We start from the raw sequence: 12,157 nt of genomic DNA, 5'->3' as shown, positions 1-12,157 counted from the left end.
GATCTTACAGAAAGTGATTTTACACGCATCTTCCCAGAAGCCTTTAAAGTCTCACTACATTGACAGAAACCAAAACTAGAACTCATAGATGAAGTATTATGCGTGTGGCTTGTGCAAGAGAGACATATCAAAAAATGCCCACTAGAGGATCCATGTTCAAAGAAAAGGCCATGGCCCTACATTAAAGATTGGGAAATTCTATATTTTAAGGTAAAATATTTGATTACGTATCATTTTTTATAATTCACCGCTTTAACCAACTTCTTCCATAAGCGCTCTAAAATCCAGTCCCAATATCTCAAATATGAGGTCTTTTCTGTACTTCACTTAACCTTTACAATCATCTTGAGAGGCAGGTTTACTTACGCCCATTTTAGAGGAGAAACTGGGGCTTAGAGTAATACAAACAACTCACCCAAAGAAAAATAGCTAGTAGTGGCAGAGCAGAGAGCTCCAGACTCCAAAATCTATACTTTCCATCACTATGTTCTAAGCCTATATCCAGCTCCTAGACGGTGTCCTGCGCGCTGACCAGGTAAGGACACACGGCAGAGACACTTCAGTTTGAAGCATCCATACCTTCCCTTCAGTCCCCTCCCATCTAAAGCTCTTAATACAGTGATCTTAATATAACGATCTATAACCCATCTATTGATCATAGATGGATTGAAATAGTTTGTGAAAAGAAAAAACGGCTTCATCAACATTGCCTAGTACATTTTTACAAAGAGAACGTCAGCTCTCTGATACAACGACCTGAGTGACATTACAGAAGGGACTGGGGAACCCAAGTGGACCTTAGCCTCTTCCCGCCGCCCGGGCCGCTCCAGCCAGCAGCCGGCCCTTACCTGTGGCGGTCACGTGGTGAAGAAGCGCGGTTTGGCCGAAGCTCAGGTCCTGGGCGGCGCGGAGAGCGGCTGTTCCCGGGGAAGCAGCCAGATGGGATGAGTCGGGTCAGTTTTCCCAGCCCTGAGCTCCTAACATAGAAGAAGGGAAATGAGAAGGTGAAGCAGGGTCTGTTCAGGATAACGAGTCAACGCAGAGTGTTGGAAAGAGAGACTCATATGAGGAAAAAAAAAAAAAATCAAAGTTTAGATGGAATTGAAGTGAGGGAGGGAACTGTCCTCTGATACCCACAAGGTTGTTCTAGGTGGGAATAAGCATCCCTTGGGCCCTTTACTTCGCCAAACTGTGCTGAGGTGTTTTTCCTCCTTTCCTATGCTGTGTTTGCCCCTTATTCGTCCCTCATTCCGAGTCCCACCCACAGTTTCTAAGGAAAAGACTGCAATTCTAGGGTCCTTCCCCTGCACCAAATGAAAGGGCTCTGTCCAGCACCGTTCCCCGTGAGACCACTAGATGGCGGCATCACTCAATGGACCGGTTCCAGGCAGCCTCCGTACCCAGCAGCCGCTGCAGCGCTTCCCTCCCTAATCCCTGTTGGAGCAGCTTTTAATCTCAGGACAGGACACTGTGCTCCAGGCCAAGTAGCTTCATTGTGACTGATTGGTGTACCACCAGCCAAAGCTGTACCGTTGACGCCCCTTCCAGCCCAACAAACACCACAGGACCTGAAACGACTGATTTAAACTCTCAACAATTTAAATGATTTATTGGGAAAACCAAACCAAAAAAACCTGGGTACTTGCAGATTTGGGGAGCTTCCTTCCCCCCATCCTTCCCTGGACTCTCCATCCAAGTGCGAGAATCTATTTACCAATAATTATTTATTGTCTGGCTCTGTGTTGGGTGACGTGGGCAACGTGTCCTAAAAGGAAAAAGTTATATTTTCAAAGCTCTAGGAGCTTATTGTTATGCTAATAAGCAATGTTCATTGAGTATTTCTATGTGCCAAACATTGGGGTGAATACTGCATAGACTATCTTGTTTGATTCTTATGTTAGGACTCTTATTATGATCCTCATTTTCATAATGGGGAAATTGAGGCACAGAGATAACTTTGCCCAAGGTCGCACAGTTAATTAGTGTCAGAGTTAGAATTCACCCACAGGCAGGCTTATGTCAGAGCCTAGACCCTTAGCCACAATGCTAGGCAAGTTTGGGAAATCTAACTAGGAGTCAGATGGGCATAAACCTGAGAAGTACATCAGAGTGGAAGGTTGGAAGAAAAAAGCAGAGGGACAGAAAAACAATGCCCTGAGAAAATAAGAATGAGGCTAAAACAAAGCCCTCTTTGGGTGCACAAGGGCACCCAAGTGACTATTGAGAATGCAATTTCAACAAAGAAGCTAGACTGCAGAGCTCAGGGGCTATGTGGAAAGAGGAAATGGAGGCATCTTGCTGCAAAAGGAAGGCAATAAATAGACTGGAAGAGACAGCAAGATCAAGAAAGGCATTCCGGTTTTGTTGTGTGATTTTAAAATCGAATAAAGCTTGGGCATGTTTGAAAACAGTTGCAAGGGAGGCCTAAGAGGTGGATAATGCAAGCAGTGAAAAGCAAAATAGGAAGAGCTGAAGGGAGGGATCAAGGGGACAGGGGACAGGGTTAGCTCTGGGGAGGAGGGAGAGAGATGCCTCCTCTTTTTATCTGAAACTGGGAGACAACCGCAGAGATGGAGATCCATCAGCGTGAAAATGAGGATAAGCAAGTTCAATCAGCCTCCGTCTTCTCAGTAAGACCAGAGTTGGGTTATCTGCCAAGAGTGAGAATAAGATCGAGGAGGTCATATCCTTGCATTGAACTAATCCGTGCGGTGCTTGGGATGACCAAAAAGCAGATAAAATTAAACCAGGCCACAGAAGCAGCTGGAGAAATAAAATCTGTGCTGCAAGTATAAGGATTCTCTGCCAAGTCTCACTGGTGACTCAGGACTGAAATCTCCCCACACATACCATGGACAGAAATACAACAGATAGACTCTCTTTTTTTTTGTTTTAACATCTTTATTGGAGTATCATTGCTTTACAATGGTGTGTTAGTTTCTGCTTTATAACAAAGTGAATCAGCTATACATATACATATATCCCCATATCTCTTCCCTCTTGCATCTTCCTCCCACCCTCCCTATCCCACCCCTGTAGGTGGTCACAAAGCACCGAGCTGATCTCCTTGTGCTATGCGGCTGCTTCCCACCAGCTATCTATTTTACATTTAGTAGTGTCTATATGTCCATGCCACTCTCTCACTTTGTCACAGAGATACACTCTTAATAAGCCCTCGTGTCTAAAGTTTCTTTGTGTTCAGGTGTTGAGACATTTTGCAGAGAAATAATGTCTTCCTCACTTGCCAAATGGGAAAACAAAAGGGCAGACAAGTTTTCCTGGTTGGCTTACGGTCACAGAGAAAATCAGGGCACAACCAGAATTGGTACCCAGGAGACTTACTGATCCAAATTCAGCTCTATTAAACACTTCCCACAAAGGACACAGCTAACAGCCCCAAAGAGTCCCAGACACAGCACAGACTTGGGAAGCATCCAGACCAGGACATGATGCCAAAAGAACAAGGTTCTCCTAACATGGCCTTAGGACACAGCACAGTTCTTCTGGGAATGAGAGGGGAAGTCTCTCTGGTAATTCGATTACAACAGATTGATGGGGTGATGATATGATGTCCTTCACATACCATAATTATTTATGGTTATTGTTTAACAACTCGGTTTTCACTCTCAATTAATATTTCCTTATTGTCAGAAGTGCAGGGGCTGATGCCACCGGAAGAAATCAAAAGAGAGTAATTATTGAGTCTGCATCACTGATGAAAAGGGCAACAGGCAGAATGAATCAATCAGCAACTCACTTTTGATTTAGACTTGGGAAGTGAAGACAAATGACAGCAGCGATCAACACGGCTTGATCTCTAGTGTCAGGATTTTCAGAAGCCCCTCCTTGTGCATAGTCTCATCAGTAAACTCTGTTAAAAGGAATGGGTTTTGATTTCTTCCCTCTCATCTTCTTTCAGAAACTTCCCCCAGGTCAGGCCAAAGTCTGTCTTGGTTTTCACTTCTAAAAAGAAATCAAATTGGCTGTCTGCTGAGCCACTAACTGGGAATGCCAACTTCTCATTCATTCATTCCTTGTTCTCCAAGTGCTTATGGAGATCCTACTTTCAACAAGGCAGAGCGTGCATCAGGTGGCACTGTGCCCTCTGGAGACCACTGGGAATGCAGGTGAGATATGGTCTCGGTAAGGGCCATAGAGAGGAGGTGACGAAGAGCAGTCCCTCGGGATATCCTTCGTAAAAGAAGGTGCGTCATCACCTGGGCTTACTGGTATAGCAGGGAGAGGCAGAGAGGAAAGGCAAAGGCATTCCGGGAAACAGGAGGAGCACGGGTGCGGGGCCCCAGATGGAGGACCTTGGATGAGCCAGGGGACCTCGTGCTCCCCAGACTCTTCCACGAGCCCCCAGCACTGATGGGAGCCCAGAGCTGCCCGTGGCAGGCGGACACCCCTTGGGAAGCTCTTCTCAAACGTCACCCGCCACCCCGCCCCCCGTTTGCTTCCCACTCTACTACATATCTGGTTTATTTTAATATAAAAGCAACAGTCTTTTGTTTCAAATCTTTGAGTATAGTAGATGCCACAGGGAGAAGCACTGGCTTTATCCCTCTTCTTCAAATACCCTCAGGCACAGAGAAGCAGGAGCCTGTGAAGTCTCTCCAGTTCTACAAACTATGAACAGAAAACCGCTCTCAGCCGTTTCCTTATCCAGCCCACCGTCCAGCTGTCCTGCCTTCTGTTTTCCTGACTATATTACTTGGCAGTCGTTATTAGTACTGGGATGCAAGGATATATTTCAAACTCTTCTGTAAATAGCCTGCAATGATCTCTGAAAATGCTTCGCTACTCACTTGACCCAGGAAGCTGACAGAATCATGCAAACCAAGAGGTTCAAATCTCCATGTTCACTGCCCAGACCACCAAAGTGTGCATATCTAAAAAAACCGCCAAGTCTCTGAAAGATGTCACTTTGCAGAAGCAATGTGTGCCCCTCCATCGTCACGACGGCGGTGGGGCTGGCACAGCATTGGTGGCCCCTAAAGAGTGCTGAGTGTTTTCTGCAAATGCTTTAACATGCAGAGAGTAATGCTGAACTTAAGTGCTCTGATGTCAATTCTCTCTGGGCATTGAGCTCATCCAGGTGAACAAAGCCCCAAGGTGTGCCTCTGGATTTACAGAGCTCATGATCCGATTCACCCCTGCGTGAACCCCCTCTGCCACCATCCAGTGAGCCTTACTGAAAAAGGGCAGATTGTTGCACAGAGAAAAAGATATCCCAGAAGAAACTGAAGAAGCAAAAACTTATGGCGCAAGAATAAATTCAGCATTAAACAAATGCAAATAAAAGTTAAAAAAAGAAGGAGAAGTTCAAGTTTAAACACCTTTCCTATCTGAGACATTAATTCACACCATCACCAAACACCCCTACTTCCAAAAATTAACCATAAACGTATATAAACATTTTCCAGCCCATCTGGTTAAATCTGTAGCAATCAATGAACTGTGTTGAACTACAAGGTTTAGTAGAATCGGTTGAATCCAGAAAATGTTCTGTGCTGTCTTACCTGAGCTGGGTGCTGAGGCTTCTGCCTCAGATCTCATCCTGATGAAAGGCAAAGTGACTACCCCCAGGAATGCCGCTGTCCTTTAAACAAGCTCGGGGCCGGCTGTAAGCTGCATTTTGTCCTTGAAGATGAAACATTAAACAGATTAGAGTTTTATCACGAGAGGGAAATACATAATAACACCTTTTTAAGCTATCTGCCCCTGATAGTGGCTAAACATTCATTACAGGCCATGCTGTTGTGCAAACTTTGAAGATTCTCACGTTAGTTTCCTGTTTCTGCAAGGGCCCAGGGAGAAAGCTACGCGCGCTTCATCCTGGAAGAGAACTGGATCAATAGACAGCACCGTGAGAGGCAGATCAAGACCACAGACATGACCGCGTGTCGTCTTGTCCCTGCTTTTAACATCCCCAAGCATTTTCATGCTCTTTGTCACGTTGTACCCCACAATCCTAGGAAGGGGGTCATTCTCAGGGCTCTTTGACAAGTAGGGAAACTGAGGGACAGGCAGAGTGAGCAGGGGACTTGCCCAAAGTCTCAAACCTGGTTGATGGGGCTGGGCTTCCTCTCCTGCTTTGACCAACCAGAGTCATTGGAGGGTTCGGCCACTCACCTCTACAGGCCATTCTTACTCTCTCTATGGTCTTCCTTTCTCTCAACCTTGACCTTTCCCCACCTTGGTTTCTACCCCCCATCCCTCACCTCCCTTGTCTCCATTTTCAGTTTGCTGTGGACATTGCTTCACACGTTCCTTCCTCCGCAATGAATCGGTCTCAGGATTGCACTTACTTTTCCTTCAATTTTGCATTTACACTAGAATCCAATAGAATTCCAGTGACCAACAAGTGTATAGGCATTTTATGACAATGAGAACGACGTCAGGCACAATTTGACCAACAAAACAGTACATCCATGTCCAAAAGTGCCCTATAATGTGTACTGGATTAGAAATCCAGGCTATGATTGGGACAGCTGACTCTTCCTTGAGGGATTGGAGAAAACTACAGTAATAGAGCACTCTTTCATATAGCCCACAACAGATGTATTTCAACAATTCCATCTTTATCCCACAATACCGACCTCCCACCATAGCTCCATCACAGCGTTCCTGCACCTTTCCCAATATTGTTCATTTAATTGCTCCAGAAAAGAACAAAAAGGGGCTTCCCTGGTGGTCCAATCGTTAAAACTATGCTCTTCCACTGAGATTCTGCATGCCGCATATGCGGTGCAGCCAAAAAAGAAAAAAAAGAAAAAGAAAAGAAAAGAGAAAAAGAAGTCAATTTTATCAACATATATTTGTTCAGGAATCAAGTCTGCAGACTTTAGGTGCTCTGGGCCTAGAACAGCTGCTTCTCTCTCCTACTGGTCTCTGTTCCTTCAAGAGAGTATACGTTAGATCGTCCCCTGAAAGGAAGGGAAAGTAGGTAACAAGCAAATCACCTAATTTTACCCACTAGGAATTTTCTTTTTGTAGCTCTTAAGTTTGGGAGGAAACTTGACAATATCTATCAAAAGTCCATGTGCACATGCCCTTTGACTCAGCAGTTCTGTTGATAGTGGTTCACCCAGGGCAGTGATGATTTTGTGCAAATTAGAAAAAGGAACCCCTTCCTCAAGACATTTTATGTCTATCTGCCAGGAAAGTATCATAATAAGTATTTAAAGTTATGACGTCCACCTGAAACTGACACAACATTGTAAATCAACTCTACTCCAATAAAAATTTTTAAAATATATATATATAATATTTTAAAAATAAAGTTATGATGTCTACAAAGTGATTGGTAACCACACAGATGAGGCACTTTGTGCAGTGTACAACCTGTGCAACTGTATATGTTAACCCTGGTTACCTTGTAAATACATATGAAGAATGACATCAGGATATATGTTAAAAGGTGTTCATTGAAATATTATTTGTAACATCAAATAAATTATTGCAATGTCCATCAGCAGGGGACAGTTTAAATAAATTAGGGTACCTTTATACAATGGAATACTAGGGAGCATTATAAAACAAATAGAGTAGATCTATATGTGCTGATATAAAGAGATGTTCAAGGTATATTATTAAGTAAAAAAATCAAGGTTCAGAGGAGAATATATTATAAATCAACGTACGTAAATTTTTAAAAAGAAATATGTGCCGCTATGGCCATTTTTTTTTCCTAAAAGGGCACTCAACAAATCATTAACAGGAGTCTCCTAGGAGGAGAGTAATTGGGTGAAGAAGGAAGCTTTTAGTTCAAATGTATATCTTTTTGTGTAGTTTGAATTTTTCTTACCAAACATATTTATTGCTTTCAATTTAAAAAATCAACATGGATTATCAGAATAGAAAGTTACAGGTGTTTTTTATTTCATGCACTTTTAAGCATAAAAAAGTCTAAGACATATATCTTAATTACTGTGCACATCCCCCCAAGAGAACACATTAAAAAATAAGCTGCAGTGTTTTGTTTTGTTTTTTGTAGCAATGGGACTGAGGAGGGGAAGGAGGGAGAAGGCTGGTGGAGAAGCAGGAAGGCAGAGCCCTCTGTACATCTTAGGGCATTTTCACCTCTCAATTCCTGCTTCTGAAAACAAATACTAAAGTCATTTATCTGTTAGACAATGAATATATTTAATCATAGATGAAGAGCATCATTAACTCACCTTTTTCTATTAATTCAGTTCTAGTTGGGTGTAAATTCAGTGATTCCAGAGTTGCCCATTATTAAAAACCCAGGGACCTGGTAGAAAGCTACTAATTGTGTGTTACTTCACTTTACAATACGAAGTGGGTGTAGAAGAAGGACATTAGCTGTCTTTCTCCCTTTGATTTTGATCCCTAGAGAAAAGAGAGTTCTAATTGTTCCTTTCTATTTGTTCCTGAATTTAAAACTCTATTAGAATAAAAGTAAAGCTGAATTCATTATTACAAATTTTGTGCTAAGAATTCACTTTCCCAAATGAATGTTTATTTAGGCCACAGATACGTTATTCCTCAAAAAAAAAAAAAAAAGAGAGAAGGAAAAGAAAGATTGTTCTTGGATGAGCAGAAGTGACATTTAATATAATGAAGTAACATAGCAACCCCAAATCTAACAATAGAGTGACATTTTTCTTTTTTTAAAAAAAGAACTATTTGTATTTCTTTCAAAAAATATTCCCTCCAGGAACGGATGTAGGAGGAGAGCACACTGAATGTGATAAATTTTACAGAACATTTTTTCTACTTCGGAGTTTTGTATTGTGAATCATGCATTTGTTCCAGTGTTAAGGGTATCAGACCAGTGTTAAGGGTATCAGATCCAGTGTTAAGAGTATCAGACCAAGTTATACATATTCTACACATTGGAAAATAAGTTTTAAATACTGAACTAATTCCAGGGCAAGGTCTTCCCTCCACACATTAATGTAACAAATACTCTTTCTACCTTGCTGAATTTCTGTTTGGAGACCTATTATTTAGAGGCCAGTATTTATTTGCTGACAATATTTGCCTTGGTTGCCCTGACTGTGTCGTTAAACAAATATTTATTCATTCAATAAACATTTATTGAGAGTCTCCTTGGTGCCATGCTCTCTGCCCAACACGAGGGCATAGGGAATATAAAGATAAATATACAAATAAAAGTATCAATACATGATCCCTGCCCTCTGAGAGGTCACAGGCTGGGAGCCTAAGGGCTCTTCTGGTTGTTTGTTCTGTACTATCAGGGCCAGGACTAATGTAAGGCAAGAGAGACACCTAGGACAGAATTCTAGGAGACGCCTGCTCTCCGGGGTGTGCAAAATGCAGACGGCATTACCTGGCCACCTGGCTGCCTGACCTCCCCACATGGCCTCCTCTTCCTTTCTGCTGCCCTTCTCCCAATTCACTGACACACTCACTGTTATCTCAGTCACTTCCCCCCAAAATGTCTACACTCGGTGTCTATTTTTCATGCCCAGGTTACCCTCCCTGTAACCACCGCTTGTTTAACCACTTCTTCCAGGTCTTGTTCAAACCCCACCCTGAAAGTCCTCCCCAGGCCTAACAGCCTGGTCAGTTTCTCCCCATGCACTTGCACTCCTGCAATGGCCTTTATCACTAGCCAATTTTTGAAAAATAATTTTGATTTCTTTGGAGACACTGCTTTGGGAGAGATCCTTGGTGTTCTCCTTACTTGCTATAAGTAATAAATCCTTCCTTCTCCTGAAAAAAATTTTTTTTTAATTTTTAAAATTGAAGTATCTTTTTTTTTCTTTAAGATTTATTATTTATTTATTTATATTTGCCTGCGACACATGGGATCTTAGTTCCCTGACCAGGGATCGAACCCACGTCCCCTGCATCGTAAGGCAGATTCTTTACCACTGGACCACAAGGGAAGTCCCGAAGTATCATTTGTTTATTTGTTTGTTTGTTTTGTTGTTTGGTTTTTTGGGTTTTCTTGGGCCACACCGCAGCTTGCATGATCTAGGTTCCCTGATCAGGGATTGAACCTGGGCCATGGCAGTGAAAGCGTGGAGTCCTAACTACTGGACCACCAGAGAATTCCCTAATCGAAGTATAGCTGATTTACAATGTTTCAGGTGTATAGCAAAGTGATTCAGTTGTATGTATGTATGTGTGTGTGTGTGTGTGTGTGTGTGTGTATAAAATATTCCTTTTCAGATTCTTTTCCATTATAGTGATTACAAGATTATCGCTAGCTTACTTGTATTCAAATTATTATTTTTATTTTTATTTTTTTGCAGTATGAGGCCTCTCACTGTTGTGGCCTCTCCCGTTGTGGAGCACAGGCTCCGGACGCGCAGACTCAGCGGCCACGGCTCACAGGCCCTGCCGCTCCGCAGCATGTGGGATCTTCCCGGACCGGGGCACGAACCCATGTCCCCCGCATCGGCAGGCGGACTCTCAACCACTGCGCGACCAGGGAAGCCCTGTATTCAAATTATTACATCGGAACCTATCCCCCGACCCAGAGTTGGGAGGCTGCGGAAAGCAAGGCCTGTGTTCCAGTCTTTGCAGACCTCACTCCAAACCTGTGGGACTCAGCACGGTGCTTTACACATGTGTGTGTCTTAGTCCATTCAGGCTGCTATAACAAATTACCGCAGACTGCATGGCTCAACAACAAACATTTATTTCTCACAATTCTGGAGGCAGTAAAATCCAAGATCAAGGAGCCAGCAGATGTGGTGTCTTGTGAGGGCTAGCTTCCTGGTTTGCAGACAGCTGTCTTCTTGCTGTGTCCTCACGTGGCGGACAGCAGAGAGAGAAGCAAGCTCTCTCTCAGCTCTTCTTTGTAAGGGCACTAATCCCTTTCCTGAGGGCTCCACTCTCGTGACCCAATCACCCTCCAAACACCATCACATTGGGAACTAAGTTTCAATATATGGATGTGGGAAAGGATGCAAATATTCGGTCCATTAGAGCAGACTTTCAGCAAATGATTCCTTCATTTATCTGAATCTTTACAACCTTCAGCACATATTTAGTGTTTCTTTTTGCTTTAACAAAAGCAAACATTGGTTTGAGGCATTTGCAACACTTGAGTTTAATTCTACAGAAGCGAGGTAGAACTATAAGAAGTTAGCTTGCTAAAAGAAAATGCGTTTTCTTATTTCCCAGCAGCTAATTAAACGCAATAAGAGATAAAGTAAATGGATCTTTTGCTGACCACTAGTTTCATTTGCATGGGCGGTGTTGTGGGGGAGAGTAAATTGTTCATGACCAGCTAGGCTGTCTCTTTATTGTATAAAAATGGCCACTGGGTGAAGGTCTCCACGGCTACTTTGGGGCTGGCGGGGATAACACCACTACTGAATGGCTCCTAATAAGGAATCACACTGGTGACCCTCGTCAGATTGGGAAGCAACAGCAAGGTCTTCTCTTTACTGGTGTTGATCATGTTGAATGGAATAGAATTGCATGCAGCCAATTTCATAAGCAGCGTTCCCTGTGTATTACTAACACACACCACTCCCTCATTGTTGGAAACACCACACACGCACCACAAATGGCCATCTAAGTGTAGTTACAGTACTTATCGAGATGGTGTCCTGGAGGAGTTAGTGGCCTGGGACCCTTAGCATAGCTCTACTAATGGCATTTGCTCTATACAATGACATTTGATCTATCACAATTATTTCGGTATTGATCCCACCTGAGCTTTTGTGCAATCCATCCTGGAATTAACTTAATGGCCAAAGCTTGAATCTGCCCAATCCCTGGAACTCAGGAGTCACCCTTCCCTCTTGCTGTTTCCTTACAATAAGGACCTGCTGGATGAGATGTTTGTCTTCATGGTGTGACTTGATGATGCAGAGTAATTTCGCCAAAATAGTTTAGGCAAGCAAATTCAAAATACTGAATGGAAACCCCGTATCTTTTTTGGAAGATCTTAAAGAAAGCTCTATGTTTTTCCTCCCTCGTCCCTGCACATACAGGCATCACTCCTCTTCTACCTAAAATGTGTAAGAATCAAAATAAGCACCACATGCTGAATGTAGAACAGAACAGCGTTTTTCTGGTCCATGATGACTTTACAACTGCGATCAAAATAGGTCTTGTCAACCCGGAATGGTTCCAAATTTGGAAGTCCCAGAGCACATTCAGGAGATGTGCCCTGAAATGTAGCAACATTATTGCCAGAGGGTAA

The 12,157-nt window shown here is 43.0% G+C and overlaps 1 protein-coding gene across 1 annotated transcript in view; it reads right to left on the bottom strand.

The window, feature by feature from the left end:
- MRO (maestro) overlaps positions 1-12,157 on the bottom strand; it is a 54,847-nt gene that overhangs the window by 18,517 nt on the left and 24,173 nt on the right. Inside the window, exons 2-3 of the mRNA XM_032654384.1 lie at positions 5,523-5,643; positions 849-977 (exon numbers count right to left, since the gene is read on the bottom strand). The gene's annotated coding sequence lies outside the window, so the exon portion shown is untranslated. The remainder of the gene's footprint in view (positions 1-848; positions 978-5,522; positions 5,644-12,157) is intronic.

Source organism: Phocoena sinus, chromosome 14 (assembly GCF_008692025.1).
Source record: "Phocoena sinus isolate mPhoSin1 chromosome 14, mPhoSin1.pri, whole genome shotgun sequence".
In the NCBI taxonomy this organism is placed as follows: domain Eukaryota; kingdom Metazoa; phylum Chordata; class Mammalia; order Artiodactyla; family Phocoenidae; genus Phocoena; species Phocoena sinus.
This window is presented reverse-complemented; position numbering and strand designations above follow the sequence as displayed.